Genomic DNA, 18,437 nt, shown 5'->3' on the forward strand with positions numbered 1-18,437 from the left:
AGGCACTGTACTGTTGCTTGTTCATCTAGCTAAAAATGGTCACAAAGCTTTGCTTAAAAAATTTCAATATTGTTGTCACGAGGTCGCCTATTTAGGCGACCTCCTGTCAAAGGAGGCGAGAAGATTGACACCTGAAAGAATAAAACACATTTCTGGCATGTCTGTTCCAAATACACAGAAGGAAGTCAGAGCCCTAATAGGTATGGCTTCTTACTGTAGGTTGTGGATCCCGAACTTTTCGCTAGTGATAAAACCGATGTTGGCTTTGACGAAGAAGGGCATTTCTCTGCCACTGCCATGGGAATCGGAACATCAACGATCATTTGAGCTTCTCAAAACCGCGTTATGCTCTGCCCCGGTTCTGGGTACTCCAAATTATGACAAGGCCTTTGTGTTGTTTGTGCATGAATGTGATGGATGTGCTTTGGCTGTGTTAACACAGGAACATGAAGGGAAGAATAGGCTGTGCGGCTACTACTCCTCCGCCCTTGATCCTGTCGCATGCGCTTTGCCAAGATGTTTGCGCGCTGTCGCTGCTGCTGCTGCGTCTGTAAAACAGAGTGAGGGGATGGTCCTAGGCCATGATTTGATTTTGATGGTACCTCACTCTGTTGATATTCTATTGAACAAAACCCAAACGCAACACCTCACCTCTGCTCGGTTAACAAGGTATGAACTAATTCTGTTTGCCCCTCACATCCAAATTAAGAGGTGTTGTGTTCTTAATCCGGCTGAACTCTTACCTTTCCCGCAAAACACTGTCTGCGGTGACGAAGAATTACATGACTGCCTGTATACCACTGAAGAAGAAACGAAGGGCAGGATAGATCTCATAGATACTCCTTTGGATAATGCAGAAGGGGAGCTGTTTTGCAATGGCTCCTGCTTCAAACTTTCTGATGGTACATCTACAGCTGCTTATGCAGTTACTACATTGAGCAAAGTTATTGAACCTAAGAGAATTTCGCATAACTCTGCGCAGGCCGCAGAGATTATAGTGTTGACCGGAGCTTGTGAACTTTCCCAAGGGCATAGAGTAAATATATATACTGATAGCCAGTACGCATTTGGGGTGGCTCACAACTTTGGAAGGCTCTGGTCGGAAAGAGGGTTCCTGACCTCACATGGGACCAAGATCCAGCATGGCCCCTTGATAGTGCAATTACTCTCGGCACTCTCACTCCCGAAACAGTTAGCGATTATGAAATGTGCAGCACATCACAAGGTCATAGATGATGTGGGCAAAGGGAACGCTTTTGCGGATTTGATAGCCAGACAAACAGCCACAGACCTTAGCACGGACATGTATGCCTGGAGGGAAATGAGAGATGCTTACATAATGGATGAAGGTATTGGGTCTGTGCGAGATATTCAAACTGATGCCACAATAGAAGAATCTAAAAGGTGGGCTGAAGGAATGGGGAAACTGGATGATGAAGGGTGTTGGGTGGATATATCTGAAGGGAAATGGTTGCTCCCTGATTCATATGTATTGGCAATGGTTACGATGGCACACGGTCCTACGCATGTGTGTGCCCAGCAGATCACGAAAATGTTAGAACAAGTTTGGGTAAATGACAAGATTCTGGAGACAGTGAAGAGGCATGTCCAGAACTGTATGATCTGTTTACAGCACAATGTGGGTAAGGGGACAGTGACTCCAAGGGGATGATTTGGGCCCCCTTCTGTTCCCTTCGAGGTAATTCACTTTGATTTTATTGAAATGGAACGATGTAATAATCTGAAATATGTTCTTGTAATTATTTGTGCCTTCAGTAAATGGGTCGAGGCCTTCCCCGTTAAAGATGCTACCGCCATGACCACTGCAAAGATTATGGTAAAAGAATTCTTTCCTCGATTTGGGCTCCCGAGGTTAATTTGGTCGGATAATGGTCCCCACTTTATTGCAGCAGTAATTTTGCAGATATGCACAGCCTTATGTATTGAAAAACGATTTCACACAGCTAGACATCCTCAAAGTGCTGGGTTGGTGGAAAGACACAATGGTATCTTAAAGAATAAGCTTGCGAAAACATGTGCTGGTACCAAACTGAAATGGCCAGATGCCTTGCCTATTGTGTTATTAGCTATGCGTACCACACCTCAGACTAAGACTGGGCGTTCTCCATTTGAGGTAGTGATGGGGAGACCTGCTAACATTTGGGGTCTCCCAAAACCTAAAGCCCTGAGAGAAGTGGAAAATGTATTGCTTGTAGACTACTGTAACCAGTTAACTAAAAACCTGTATTTCATTTATCACCAGGTGCACTCAGCTTTACCTGTACGGTTCACGGGCCCAGGACACGATATACAGCCTGGAAGTTGGGTCCTAGTGAAGGCCTACGAGAGGTCTTCCTGTCTCGCGCCTCGCTGGCGGGGACCCCACGAGGTGTTACTGGTCACCAGGACAGCAGTGCGGGTGGCTGGAAAGAAGAACTGGATTCACGCGACGCATGTCAAGAAACTTCCTCACCCAACGCCGCACGTTACAGAAGAAGCAGAACCACTCGCTGATGCTACAGTCTCTGATCTTGGAGTAGCAAACAGCGCTGTGAGTGCGTCTGAGAATTTCTCTGAGCCCGAGGAGCTTGGAGAACAGTCCATTTCGTCTCTGCACTCTCTTGAAAAATCACTTCCGGAAAACACTGTTTCGAGCTCTGCGACTTCCATCGCCTCCGACACGTCGCTTCCCTCAGGAAGTGACGACACTTTACTTCCGGACCAGACAATTTTGGGTACCACCAGGTACAACCTTCGACAAAGGAAATAGAACTACGGCACGGGTTTTTCCGTGCATCTGGAAAAAGAAAGTGATTGGAAGTTTTCCTTTTTATGAGAAAGTTCTGTTGAACAAAAGGGATTCTGCTGGCTAGGGTTGCGAAGGACTAAGAAATCGCGTGACCGTAGCGTCGCCAGCAACGAACATTGGGGACGTTGATTGAGGAACTACAATGCTTGCCACCTCCGCTGCTGCCCCCCGCGCTGAACTTGTGAATAAGGGGGTGACCAAATTGGACAATGAACAATGTGCCTGGGCCCCAAAACCATACTGCTGTGTTTTGATAATGATCATTGTTATTTTTGCAACTGCTGCTGTAGGACTTCTATCCTCTGAAACCTTTACTACCGACCGAGATTGTACCAACTGTTTTGACTCCCTTTGTACACCTTCACACTCTGTCCCCTAGAGACTCCCAACATAGACAAAAGTAATATAATAACACTCTAATGATAGTAATGAATGCAACGTATGCCATTTTTAATAAGAGTAATTGTTGGATTTGTACTCATTTACCGCAACATGGGAACAAGGGACTAGGATGGTATATACATCTTCTACCTTTAACGAATGCTTGCTATGCCTCTCTTAGAGCACTATTCTTTGGCCGATGGAATGATAGCATCTCAGGGAACTTTGATCGAACTAATCTGAATGATTTCGAGAAATGTGAATTGACTCCCCTGGGATGCTCGCTTTTCGCAAATAGAAGTAAACCTAATGTCGCTTCTATTAGGCCGTCTGATAAACTATCTCTTCCTTTTCAAACTCTGATTTCCTTTAAAATGGCTTCGATAGGCAATAAGGACGCTGTACCTCCTTTTTATTCTATAAATCATAGCCCTGGCTCGGTTTCCTTTTGTGTACAAAGAAATGGCACTAGGGCAATGGGAGATTTTGAAGGTTGTAGCAACATTGTAAATTTGACTGGAGTAAACAGGCCTCTGTATGTAGGGGGGCCTGTTTATTTTGTTTGGCATTTCCCTGGTTACCCAAGGATTGGCAGGGAACCTGTTATCTAGGAATATTGTTACCCGAGGTATTTGTAGCTAGTACATTGGAGGTTTCTAAGGCTCGGCCACGGCGAGACAAGAACGGAGATACCCCTGGGCAAGTATTGGGAGATATAGCGAAATCAGTTGTGCCCTTTTGGGGACAAATAACTAACTCAGAGAATAGTAGGGGATTAGCAAGGGTACTGGAGAGAACGATCAACCGTACCACGGACATACTCTACAATATGACCTTAGAGCAAAAAGCAATAAGATTGGTAGCACTTCAAAATCGGATGGCATTAGATGTCATTTTGGCAGAACGAGGTGGAGTATGCAAATTAGTGGGGTCCGCTTGCTGTGTTTTCGTACCAGACTCCTCGCCAACAATTTTTAAAGCAATACAGAACTTGCATACTCTTAGTTCTGAAGTACATATCCCTGTGGGAGACTGGAATCTTAGCACTTGGTTCTGGGATTCTTTACGATCTTGGGGTTGGAAGGTGCTTTCTGTTATTCTGGTTATTTTGGGGATCCTGCTATTCCTTTGTTGCTGTTTTCAATGTCTTCTGAGCATATGTGGGATGCTAGGGGGATGTTGTGCCCAAGCAGTGAGCACAATAGGGCATAAAATATATGCCCCAGATACAGCATCTAAAAAATTCATGTTACAAGAGGTTTTTATGAATGACCTAATGGCTCTAGACATTACAGACAATGACTCGGGATCTATAGATGACAACACATGGAGTTATTTTCAAAAGTATTAGGAATGATGTTAGCACTTGGCATAGGCCAAAAGGAGGGTCTGTTGGAATCGAAATAATATTATACCTCCTATTGCATTATTTGAATGTGTGTTGGCCTATGCCAAGTTGTCTAAAATATCGTGTAAAATAGATCCCGCGCAAGGTCTTGACCTTAACGAAAACTGTGTAAGCCGCCATCTTGGATTTAGCTGACATTTTAGGTTCTCTTGTAATGTGGAAGTCACCCTGAACACCAAAATGGAGGCCGAATGACATTCCGAGTGAGATTCTGGCCGTTGTGACCTCCGCACACATGAATAAGTAATATGCCTGCAGGCCACTTGTTGGGGTCGCGAACTGAGACCTTGTCCTATCCCTGACCTATGTGTAAATGAACAACTGTATTAGCCGAACTGATCAAAATGCATACATTATGGGATTGACCTGGCAAGAAACCCTAGACCTAGTCCTAAGAATGGTTAACCCGCGAGGGGGTTGGCCAGAGCTGGATAAAAAGTATAAAAGCACGAGTATCCCAATGTACGATCTCTCTCACTAACGCAGTGAACTCTCGTTGAAGTTCGTTCTGTTACTCTGAGAGCCGAATAGCTATCCGTTTGTCAATTGACTTTTTAGTAACTGTTGTAGCTTTTGAATAAAGCACTTTGTATGTTCTTTGTAACCTGTGTTGGTGTGTTTCCTTTGGGCTTCCCGGCCTCATATCAATTTTTCTGTTTTCACAGGTGGAGTCCTCGCCATCATTCACATCGCATCATAGCCATGCACACAACTGGACGTGGGCACCATTGGCTCTTTTCAAAACCTATCCTGCCACTTCCCACTCTTCCCAATGGACACAGTCACTTTACATCTCATCTACAGACCACCGAAGCTCAACATCTCCTTTATGGAAGACTTCACAGACTTGGTCACCACCATGTTTCTCACCCAAGCCGACATCTTCCTCAGTGACTTCATCATCCCTGCCAACCCAGCAACCAAATCAATGAGGCAAGATATCCACTGCCTTCTTTTCTTTTTTCTTTTTTATTTAAAAAAAGTTTGTATATAGTTTTACAAAAAACTTTAACAAACAATTTACATCTCATACCCAGTGTAGAAGGCACATGATCACTTTTAGTTACAATCATCATTAAAAAATGGAAGAACAAACATTATGTTAATAAAAAAATGTCATCAACCAACATAGTTAGAAATAAATAGGTTCACTGGATTTGTACTTAGGCCTAATTAATTTCACATATAAAAGTTTTCCAAACATAGAACATTGCAATCCTTGACTGTATGTAGAACAAGCTTTTAGCTAACAGTAATTAGTCCTTCATTTGCCATTGTTAATGCAGTTTCGATTATACCCAGCAAGCGTACTAATGCGATGATGAGTGCCATGCTCCCACCTGACATAGATCTTTCCCAAAAAAAAGATTTTGCGCTATCTGTGTCTTTTGGAGCAAAAATTCCCAGATAATTATTCCGATCATTTAAAAAGAAAGAGCAATCAACCACAAGGTGTTTGAGAATTTCGGCAGTACGACAATCATAAAATCTACAATGCTGGGTTTCAAATTCAGATTTACTTTTGCACCAATTATGGATTTGTTCGAGAGTATGATATTGGTTCAGTTTAAACCTCAAATATGCTTGACATAACTTACTTGACGGGCATTGGGAAAGATATGGGGCTCTTAGTTCTCTAGGCCTTGGTCTTTTGGCATATTCGACGTATGACTTATAGGTTTTATTGAGGTCCAAGGTGCCAGACCAATCACGATCATAAAGATTCCGCTTGACCTTTGGAAGATGCATTGCAAGATCAGAAACGGTACAATCACAATCATGAAGGATGTTTTTCATTTCAGTGTCAAATTTGTTCAAGGATTTAAGTTTTTGAGAAGCAATTAAACCATTTAAATCAAAATAAAGGGAGTTTTGGTGAGGGGCCTTAATGTCTGCATATCTTGATAGTTTTCTCCAAGACCATCTGGCTGCTAATGAAGAGAGGCCAAGTTCATGTCTAATGATTGAGTTAGGGATCGAAGCAGATAGTCCTAGAATACTTTTCCATAATTTGCCCTGGATTTGATTAAGGATTCCACTCATGTCCAAAAGACACATGTCCAAACCATATAAGAGTATAGGTTCCACTTTCAACAAATAAAAGTCGATCAGCGGTAACAAAGAAAACTCACAGATTGTTCTAAATGATACCTTCATCTTGGATGCCAACGGGTGCATCTTCAACATTAGAAACAATTGCCAAGATTTGAGAGAATAGTGTTCATTTAAAGGATACCCAAGGTAGCGAGTTGAACTGGCACATTCAATGATATTTCCATTCAATTTCTATCTGTAAGCTTAGTTTTTTTGTAATTACGAAAAACAACAATTTGAGATTTGGAGGAGTTTGGAGTTAGGTTGTGAAATGCTGCAAATTTTGAGAATTGGTCCAATTTTAATTGTAACCCACTAGGGGTTCGGTCAAACAATAAAATATCGTCAGCAAAACACAACCACGATATTTTTAAATTTCCCAATTTTGCAGGGTACATACCAGACTCATTCCATAATATATCCATGTCACAGAGGTAACTATTAAATAATGTGGCGGCCATATTGCAACCTTGTTTAACTCCAGTGCTAGTCGCAATTGGAGTTGTTAGCGCCCCGTCGTTATTTATTCTTATTTGAAAGGTAGTATGATTATGTAATAGTGCCACCAATTGAACCAATCTTTTTGGGAAACCCAGTTTTAAGGGTTTTGTCCATAGTATTTCTCTTATGACAGTGTCAAATGCGCAACTCAAATCTAAAGCTGCCATGTAGACTGCCCCAGTTTCAGATGTTTTGGTTTGAGCAAAAATATGTGCGACGATAGGTGTATTTAACGATGTACCCATGTGTTTGCGGAACCCTGTTTGAAATTTTGAGTAGATGATCTTAGTATCAATTAAATTTTGCAGGCGTTGTAAGAGAATGATGGAAAAGACTTTTTCTGATGCATCCATCAATGCAATTGGTCTAAAGTTGGAAGCAGAATTTGGATTCCCCTTCTTATATAGTGGAATAATTATGGCATTAAGCCATGACCTTGGAATTTGATTGGTCGTTAAAATGTGGGAACATTTGGTATAAAGAATGGCTCCCCAAAAATAGGGGTCATCCTTTAAGATGCAGGCGGGCAGACCATCAGGCCCAGCTGCCTTTGAAAACTTGAGTCGATTGATTGCATCAACAATTTCGTTCAATGAAAAGAAAGTACATTGCCTACAATTGTGATCAAGTATACCAGAATTGTAGTTTTGAAATTATCGGGGGAGACTATTCTTACTTTTGAAGTAGTGTGTCCATACAGATGCTGCGATTGGGGACCCTAGATCGTGCACCATGGCCCCTTTTTTGTTATTTAATATTGCCCAAATATTTCTGGTATTGTTTGTGATAAGATATTTCATCATTTGTTGATTCGCAGTGCGTTTTGCGTTTAATTGAATAGATTTTAATAGATGCCTAAACTTCAATTTTATTGCGTGTTTGGCGTCAAAATAGTTGGCCCTGGTCAAATGACTCTGTTGTAATGAGCGTAATAAACAATTTTTTTCTCTTTTAATTTTTGCAATATCGAAGTTGAAATCCCTTGCAACAGATGACTTGTAGGAAGAGGTCGTTAGGGCAAGGTTTTCAATATGTACTTGGATTATATGCAAATTCCATTCCTCTCTGTTGAGTGCGTTTGTAAACAGATCTGCATTGAGGGGAACCCAAATTACATCTCTTTGGACCAAAAAAAAAAGTTCTCTACACATCTTTGGGTTCCAACCAACTGAGGTCGGGGTACAATGTAGGGTCACCAGTCCCAATGAGGCATCTTTGTTCAAGATTGCCAAATCACATCTTATATTCAAATTTATAGGGTTATGATCACTCTTAGTATGATTAATGATTGAAGGAGTATTTACCATAAATTTCAAGGCAGATGAAACAAAAACGTAATCAATGTATGAGGTTAGAGACCCCCTCGCCCAGGTCTCTTTGTGAGGCCCGGCTGCATATTTTACCAATTGCAAATTCCAATCCTTGAAGTAGGTTACCCCGCGCTTGCCCAAAGATAAAGAAGAGCCATTTAAAAGTTTGCCTTTGAGATTTTGAGCTGACAAAGAAGGAGCACAAACAGCATTAAAATCACCCCCAATAACAATCATATAGTTCGGGTTTCGGACCATAGCCACCTCATTCCAAGGTTGGCGGGGCAGTAATTCCCCATTGAACATTGGCCCTTCCCCATTCCCATTTTTGCCCCATAGGGCTCAACGGGACTGGAAAAGGCGGTAATTACGGTACTGCAAATTGCGGTACCCTAATTACCTCGAAGATCCCTTTGCGGGTCCCTACTTTAACGGCTGGTCCAGACCAGCCGTTCAGGTCGGGTCCCGCAAAGGGACCTCGTAATTAGGCGCTAAGGGGTTAATGGCACTGCAGCCTTTTACGGCGCCATTAACCCCTTAGCGCCATGGTCGTAATGACCCCCATTGTATGCGGATGACATCCTTCCTGCCCCATTACTCCAGACCCTTCAGACGGAAGCACTCCTCCCATACCTGACAATCATCAACAGCTCACAAACACAAGTCACCTTCCCCTTGACCCTCAAGACGACACAAATCCTCCCGCTTCTTAAGAAACCAACACTGGACCCTGACGATCTCAGCAACTACCGCCCTATTATCCATCTTCCCTTTCTAGGTAAGTTGCTTGTGAAAGCAGTAGCCACACAACTCCTCCAAAACTTTGATGCCAATTATCCCCTTCAGTCCTACCAATCTGGCATCAGACCCAGCTACCATCAAGCTGATTGGCGATGCCCTTAAAATCCCTGATGATGGCCATCCTTGCCTCCTAGTTCTCCTTGATCTCTCAGCAGCATTTGACACAGTAGACCACCAGACACTCACTGACAATCCTAATCCATGCATGGGGATCAGCGAGATCGCCCTCAGCTGGTTCAAATCCTACCTTGGAAATGGCCACCAGTTTGTACAAATTGATTCCTCCAGATCACCAACTCTACCCATCACCTGTGGAGTCCTGCAAGGATCCATCTTCTTCCCTGTGATCCTCAATCTTTACATGGAACCACTTGGAAGCTTCCTCTGTCCACAAACATCCACATTTACCAACACGTAGATGACATGCAAATCTACCTCAAGATATGCTCCATGGAAGACATCCACAGGCTCAATTCCTGCCTCCCATTGATCCAGTCCTGGATGTCCGGTGCTTACCTGAAGCTCATTCCCTCCAAGACTGAATTCCTACTGCTGACCAATAGCATCAAACACCCTGACCTCCAGACCTGGCTCTCTGCTATGAACCTCGAGGGAGTGATACCCCAGTTGGCCCCTGTGCCAAGTCCCTTGGGTTCAACATCGTCAGACACCTCACATTCAAACAGCACATAGCAAGGAAGACACAAATGGCCTGGTACCAACTTTCTCTATTTCATCCCAGAAAACATCTTGAGATCCACTGTCCAAGACTTGCTCCTCTCAGACCTGGATGGTGGCAATGCCCTTTTGGAAGCCCTTCCGGTGACTACCCTGGCACCCCTGAAATGTGTCCTGCATGCGGCAGTAAGACTAATTATAGGACCTCACAAATGCGACCACATCACCCTAACCCTCATCGAAAGGAACTGACTCCCACTGCAGGCCTATATCTTCTTCAAATCCTGTTGCATCAACTTCAAGGCTGTCATCTTGAAGTCCCCAACCTACGTCGCTGAGAAACTCAGCATCTCTGGAGACCTATAATCCACCACAAGTAAGGTCATGTGCATGCTTAAACTATGACAGTGTAGGAAGGAATGAACCAGAAGACAGGCCTTCTCTGCCTATACACCAAGACTCTGGAACCTCCTCCCAGCCAATATCAGACTTCCCCCATTACTTCTACCGTTCAGGAAAGGGCTCAGGACCTTCCTCCTCAAGGAATGGCTTATCCCTAACATCTAGATCCACACACCTTGCACTCACCATCCTAACTGAGACTCAGTGATCTGCTCCCCACTGTCTTCCCCCATGCTGCCAATTGCCCACCCTCCCCTGTTAGCTCTCCACTCCTTTTTCTCTGCTTCCCTCACTGAGCTCTTCCCCCTATGATTGTAAATCGCTCCGTTGCTTCCCGGAGCTCGGCCAGGGCTCAATAAATACAATAATAATAATAATAATAATAATAATAATAATAATAATAATAATAATAATAATAATAATAATAATAATAATAATAATAATTCTGTGAAAGAACCATGGCTCACAAGCCTTATTATAGGTTTGGCAGTGCAGGAAAAGTGGCATAAAAAGTGGCAGTAGTTTGGTTACCTCCAGTTTTCCCACACAGCCAAACTACAGATTTGCCAGTGGGGGGTGACTGACTTACCTCCAGCCATCTCCATGGAATGGGGATTTACCTACCGTTGCCGGCACCTGCAATATTCTGGATATTCTGCAATATCAGGTGCCAGTAATGATAGGTCCGTTTGCCGGTATCCCGCCAGAATTAGCGGCTTGATACCAGCAAACCTATAATGACACCCATTGCCATTAGTGAGGGTTTGGTGTATGGTCTATTAATGGCCCGTATGAGCTTCTTGATAACACCATGGGCCTCATTACAACTCAGGCGGTAAGGGTTTTACGGCGGCGTAAACAGCGCCGACCCTTACCGCCTGAGTACGAGGTCCCTTAGCGCCATGGCGGACTTAACACCTGCTTTTAGCAGGTGTTAAAATCCATGCCGCTAAGGGACCATGGAGTTAATTACGCCACCGTAATTTACGGTGGCGTAATTAACGCCTTCCCCACTCCCATTATGCCCTATGGGGCAAAATGGGAATGGGGAAGGGAAAATGGGGATTTACCGCCCCGCCAAGGTTGGAATGGGGCGGTAAGTCCGCCTACCACCATGGCATAAACGTAGTTTACGCCATGGTGGTAAAGTCACGGCCCAGGCGGTAACTTACCGCCTGGGACGTAATGAGGCCCCATGAGTCCTGCCACATGGTCAGACGGGAAACAAACCTCTTTGACCAGTTAAACAGTTTAAGATGATCGACACCCGACTCAATGACCATAAGATGCTCCAGGCCTCCCTCTGTCCAATCAAAGGGGGAAATACAAAAGAAATATTGAATGTGAACAGTAAGAAATCTAGAGTTGTTTGGCATGAGGGCAACGTCTGCAAATTGAATGCTCTTTTTCCGATTGATTTTCCGAGTTCAACCCTGGATGGGAAACTGTTTACATATACGCACAGTTTTTTCGGCCCTCACATTCAGACTCTAATTAAGAAATCTGTGAAAGATACGGTAGTGAGACCTGTTAATAAAAGGCATAAACATGGGTTGATCGAACGGTACAGAATAAGAAAAACTAGTGCCGCAGAGAGATACGCCAAATTGTAAAAATGCCAGTCTGTAATAACATAAAACAAAAAGCTATATCGAAGGTAAAACAAACATTTAAAAACTGGATTAACGGATATCGTCCCAGTAGGTACCAAAGAGACGGCGAATATATGATTCCGCCTTGAAAGATGGTTGCTCTAGGCAATTTTGGGTTCTGGTAAATGCTATGGAGGTTACCCAGTACACAGTGCAAAGTAATACCATATCGGAAGGGGATTGGGCAGGGCACTTTGGAAGTATATATGGGAGGGAGGAGTCTGTATTTCCAGAAGGCGTCGCTCTACAGCCTAGCGCCTGGGATCTAAAATTCACTATTAAAGACATTAAGGACCTGATTGGCAAGGCTAGTCCGTCTAGAGCAGCTGGGCCAAATCAACTCACAAACGCAACCCTAAAAAATAACGCCGATCTTTGGTCCAAATCACTATACCTTTTAATCAATTATATTGCCTTAAACAGATGCTGCCCACCCTCTCGTAAAATCCCGCATCTGGTGCCGATTTACAAGAAGGATGATAGGGCTAGCCCATTGAACTAGTGCCCGATAACACTGTTGGACGCGGATTCTAAAATGGGTACCGCCCTTGTTCTAAAGCATATAGAGGAATGCAGTTTGTGCAATGGCACCCCATCAATGCAACACATTGGGTTTAGAAGGCAAGTGGGTAGGGATGCCGGTGGGCTTTTATTATGCGCTCTCCAACAAGTAGCCTGGTAAGATAATTCTTCCAAGTAGCCTGGTAAGATAATTCTTCACCCATATATATGGCCTCCATGGAGCTATACCTTGCATTCGACCTGGTAGATGGGATCACACCATGGACACAATTAAATAAGCTAGGTCTCCCTGATTGTATCCCTAATCCACCTACACGAAGGGTCTAAAACACAAATACGCATGAATAAGGAGGGCCTGTTATCTAACACTAGTTGTACATATAACAGACTTCGCCAAGGTTACATATTGGCTCCCGCTCTATTTACCCTTTATATAGCAGAAGCGGGTATTGTACTAGATTAGCAGTCTTTGCACCTCCGAAGATTGAGCAGCGAAAAAGTCTGTTGGTCGGCCTATGCAGATAATTATATACTGCTAGATCAGAATCCGATAGCGCTCCAATGATTGATAATTGCTTTCAATGGATACAAAGAGGCAAACTATCGAAAAGGAAACCCACAAAAGACTGTGGTCATGAGATGTAGCCAACGCATGACTCCCATTGGCTATACTTGGTTTCTGAACAATGTAACAGACACTGTGAAGACATCCATTATTTACGTGGACTTTCCAATCATCTCTCCAAAAAAGTACTTTTATCGAAATTATCTGCAAGACAAAGTACTTAAGCGGCTTACCCAAAGGAAAGAAATGGACATGAATTGCGGAACATTCTCCATGCTTCTTACTATAAGGTTTTACTATTCAAAGATCGTTCCACGGTTGTGCTAAAGTCTAGAATTGTTCCCTACGAGGATTTCTCGAGAGATGAGTAAATATGACGCTATGATCTGGCTGTCAGTCCTACATTGTCTACCCAAGTGTGTCCTGCTACCGGCAATACGATATGAATTGGGTTTACAATCAATTCAAAGCATAGTGGAATGGAGGAGATTGACAGGCCGATTCATGTAATTCCTCCCAAAAGTGTCGCACGCGGCTGGCGCACAGCGTGCCCGTGCGAATGTCCGCGCCAGCCGCGTGCGATAAAATCAATTTCTGCGCACAGCGTATTCATGGATTCCCACCTCCAAAAGCAGACGTGGCGCAGAGTGGCGCAGCGACCCTGCATCAGCGCCAGTTACGCCCCCAAGAACGCCCTCGCGCAAGGAAAAGCCATCAAGATCGCAAAACCATCGCAAAAGGCTGCGCCTGCGAGAAGTATTACACGCGAATGGCCTGGGTGCGTGTATTTCAGGGGTGCGCGAGAAGTCCCACATGCGAATGGCCTGGGTGTGTGTATTTCAGGGGTGCGCGAGAAGTATTACACGCAAATGGCCTGGGTGCGTGTATTGCAGGGGTGCGCGAGAAGTTCCACACGCGATTGGCCTGGGCGCGTGTATTTCAGGGGCTCGTGGGTGGTTTCACACGCGATCGGGCCTGGGGGAGCGTGTGCATGTATTTCAGGGGCTCGTGGGTGGTTTCACACGCGATCGGGTCTGGGGGAGCGTGTGCGTGTATTTCAGGGGCTTGCGGGTGGTTTCACACGCGATCGGGCCTGGGGGAGCGTGTGCGTGTATTCCAGGGGTGCGCGAGAAGTTCCACACGCGATTGGCCTGGGCGTGTGTATTTCAGGGGCTAACGGGTGGTTACACATGCGACCGGCCCTGTGGGGCGTGTGCGTGTATTTCAGGGGCTCGTGGGTGGTTTCACACGCGATCGGGCCTGGGGGAGTGTGTGCGTGTATTTCAGGGGCTTGCGGGTGGTTTCACACGCGATCGGGCCTGGGGGAGCGCGTGCGTGTATTTCAGGGGCTTGCGGGTGGTTTCACACGCGATCGGGCCTGGGGGAGCGTGTGCGTGTATTCCAGGGGTGTGTGAGAAGTACCACACGCGATTGGCCTGGGCGCGTGTATTTCAGGGGCTCGCGGGTGGTTTCACACGCGATCGGTCCTGGGGGAGCGTGTGCGTGTATTTCAGGGGCTCGCGGGTGGTTTCACACGCGATCATGCCTGGGGGAGAGTGTGCGTGTATTTCAGGGGCTCGCGGGTGGTTTCACACGCGATCGAGCCTAGGGGAGCGTGTGTGTGTATTTCAGGGGCTCGCGGGTGGTTTCACACGCGATCGGGCCTGGGGGAGCGTGTGCGTGTATTTCAGGGGCTCGCGGGTGGTTTCACACGCGATCGGGCCTGGAGGAGCGTGTGCATGTATTTCAGGGGTGCGTGGGTGGTTTCACACGTGATCAGGCCTGTGGGAGCGTGTGCGTGTATTCCAGGGGTGCGCGAGAAGATCCACACGTGATTGGCCTGGGCGCGTGTATGTCAGGGGCCCGCGGGTGGTTTCACACGCGATCAGGCCTGTGGGAGCGGGGTACGTGTATTTCAGGGGTGCGTGAGAAGTACCACACGCGATTAGGCTGGGTGCAGGTATTCCAGGGCTGCGCGGGAAGTTTTACACGCTCGCCTACAACACGTATTCATGGAAACGAACGTGGCCAGCAGGAAGTAGGCGTACGTCCACCCACACAGCATAAAAGACAAACAAGCTCAGACGCCAGGATGAACATACCGTTCCTAGCAGCAGTGGCCGTGGGATACCGCAGGAGGAGGAGGAGGATAGTCCGGGCCTGAATTTTTACACCCAGAACCAGCCTTTTTGGGATGCCTGATGACCATGTGTATGGGAGGTACAGGTTTCCACCTCACATAATACTCGACCTGGTCAGTGAGTGGGAGGATGACCTCACATCAACCACCCTGTGCTCCCAAGCACTCAGCCCCCTGGAGAAGGTCCTCGATGTACTGCACTTCCTGGCCACTGGATCATTTCAGCGGACAAGTGCCATAGTGGGGGGGTGTCACAGGCCACGCAGTCACGCTGCCTACACCAGGTCTTGGCCATCATCACTGCACACCCATCAGTCCGCAGGCACATATACCTGCCCAGAACACCTGCAGAAAGGCAGGCTGTTGCCCAGGACTTCTACAGGGTGGCACAATTCCCCAAAGTGCTAGGTGCCATTGATTGCACCCATGTGGCTCTACATCCCCCCAGGGCAACTGAGCACATCTATAGAAACCGCAAGCACTGGCATTCCATCAATGCCCAGGTAGTATGTGATGCCAAGGGAATCATCACCTCAGTATACGCCAACTATCCAGGCTCCACCCACGACAGTTTCATCTACAGAATGTCTACCCTAAACCGGGACATAGAAGCTGGGCGGCATGGCGATACATGGCTGCTCGGTGAGTATAAATGCCACTGCACATGCATGCATGTCAGATACTGAGTAATGTCACAACCCCACTGATGATACCCATCACCACCTCCCCAGGGGACAGTGCCTACCCTCTCAGCACCCACATGATGACGCCAATTCGGAACCCCACCACGCCGCCCCAGGTTAGATACAACACAGCCCACATTGCAACCCGGGGCATCGTGGAGCCCATATTCGGAGTGCTCAAGTCACGCTTCCGCTCCCTTGACCGTTCTGGCGGGCAGCTGTTATACGCTCCCCCAGTAGTGTGCAGGATCATAGTGGCAGCATGTGTCCTGCACAACGTTGCAACACGCCGGGGCCTGGCCGTGGACATGGTGGTGCCCCCAAATCCCCAACCACATGCATGCCCACTGCGCATGGGGGGGAAAGGTCACGGGGTGAGGTAGCCCGTACGCAGCTCTTGGCTAATTACTTCACATAAAATCACACCCCTGTGGAGTGCACACAGCCCTGGCACATACCAGCTGACAATCAATGATGATTGTTACTGACAATTATGATGTGTCAATGGACAGTCAACTGTCACAACCATACCAGCCTGAGATTGTACATCTGGAAGTGTTCCATTGTGTGCTTCCCAAACTACACAAACAGCACCAATGCTGTGTTCAAAAGACACACTTCTATGCTGCTGAACTCATTACCCCCTGCAAGACACAACATGACAACAGTGCCATGTCACCCAACCCCTCCCCAGCACCGCCACCCAACACACCATGGCATGACATGCCATGTGAGAGCAAACAAAGTCATCCCCCAAACATGACACGTGTCACAAAGTACAGTGTCTCTAATGGAAACTGGCCACACACAATATGCCCACATGAATGTAGAAACAACAACACACATGACCAAATACTTACCACAATACAATCGACATAGCATAAACATGACAGTACTAAGGCAAAGGATACGTAGTCTTACAACATGAGAATGCCAGCACATCCACCACCTCCAACTGTACAGTGTTGTTGCCACGAACATCTGGAAGTCCACTGCTCACAACATGAGCCCCATCTCCAAAGTGGACGGCCTTGTGAAGACATGAGGAATGAACCTGCAAATCAGGAGGGAGACATGGATGCACAAGCACACATCAATACACCATGCAGTGCACAATACAACAACAATATGCACTAGGAATGTATACACAGTATTGACTACAGACTGCCCACACAGCTCATGGGAGTCCAACGTCACTGTGTAATTCACTGTCACTTGGGCACACCCTTTGCAAGCCCATGGAAACGGGAAGCAGGAGGGGTGTGTGTCTCACTGACCCAAGCATCTAACCCAAACTCAGGACAAGCCTGCATGTGCCCAGCCGGAATACAGTGGATGCCCACGGGAGCCACACAAGGCAACACACTGCAACAAAAAATCAAAAATCAAAAATCAAAAATCAAAAATCAAAAATGGCCATGTGTGGGCCAGGGGGGTGGGGGAGGCCACCCAGGAGGTCCGAGGACAGGGTGCCCACCAACAGTCACCTGCGTGAATGTTGCGAAAAAAAAAACACCTCCATGGGCTCATGGCCTGCACGGCTACTAAATAGTGGGAGATTCACTGCTGGATTCGCTCTCCTCAACCTCTGCTGCTGCTGCCACAGGAGGTGGTGGTGCCATGGGAGGCAGCCCACGCAATGCCCTAGTTTGGTCCTCCATGGCAGCAAGCATGCGGGCCTGGAAGGCCTCGTTCTGGAGGGATATGGTGCGGAGATCCCCATGCAACACCCGACGTGTTGCCCGGACCTCCGCCCGAGTTGCCTGCATCTCTGCTGAGAGCGTACGGGTGACGCGCTCCAGCAGCTGTTCCGTCCTGGTGACAGTGGAAGCCTCAAGGTCCACAAGAGTCTGCCTGAGGTGCCGGACCTCTCCCCTCAGGGCTTCCCTCTGTCCCTGGGCATCTATAGAAATTGATTCCCTCAGATTGTCCAGGGCCGCCTGTCTGTCCCTGTTGGACGCCAACATGTCCTCCCTGACTGATTGGCAAATGGAGTCTGTTGCCTGCTGTAGTAGCTCCATCTGCCTTTCTGGGGGGACAATGGAAGTGGCCACCCTCTCCATGGCCTGAGCAATCATTTCGGATGATGCTGCCTGTTGGTTGGCCATACCGTAAATGGATTGCTCCCATGCGGTATTGCCTGGTGGCGGACGGCCACCGCGTTGGCGGGCACCACACCTGTCTGGGGCAAGGCGAACTGCGCCTTGCTGTGTCGGCACTGCCTGAGGCTGCAGGACTGCATTTCCCCTCTGAACTGCTGGCCCAGGAACAGGATCAGATGTTGCGGAGTGTGGCCCTGCATCCGTAACCACCACAGGCGCACCTACCAACACTGACATCCCCATAGTGGGCTCTACCCCTGGTGCAGGTGGGTCGGACAGAACAGTATCCCTTCCATGAACACATACCTGCGAATCCACATAGGCCTCATCCGAATCAACACCTGAAAAGAGTTCTGGGGAGGTGCAGCCAGGGACACCCCGGGACAGTA

Source organism: Ambystoma mexicanum, chromosome 5p (assembly GCF_040938575.1).
Source record: "Ambystoma mexicanum isolate Mex_15411 chromosome 5p, UKY_AmexF1_1, whole genome shotgun sequence".
Lineage (NCBI taxonomy): Eukaryota > Metazoa > Chordata > Amphibia > Caudata > Ambystomatidae > Ambystoma > Ambystoma mexicanum.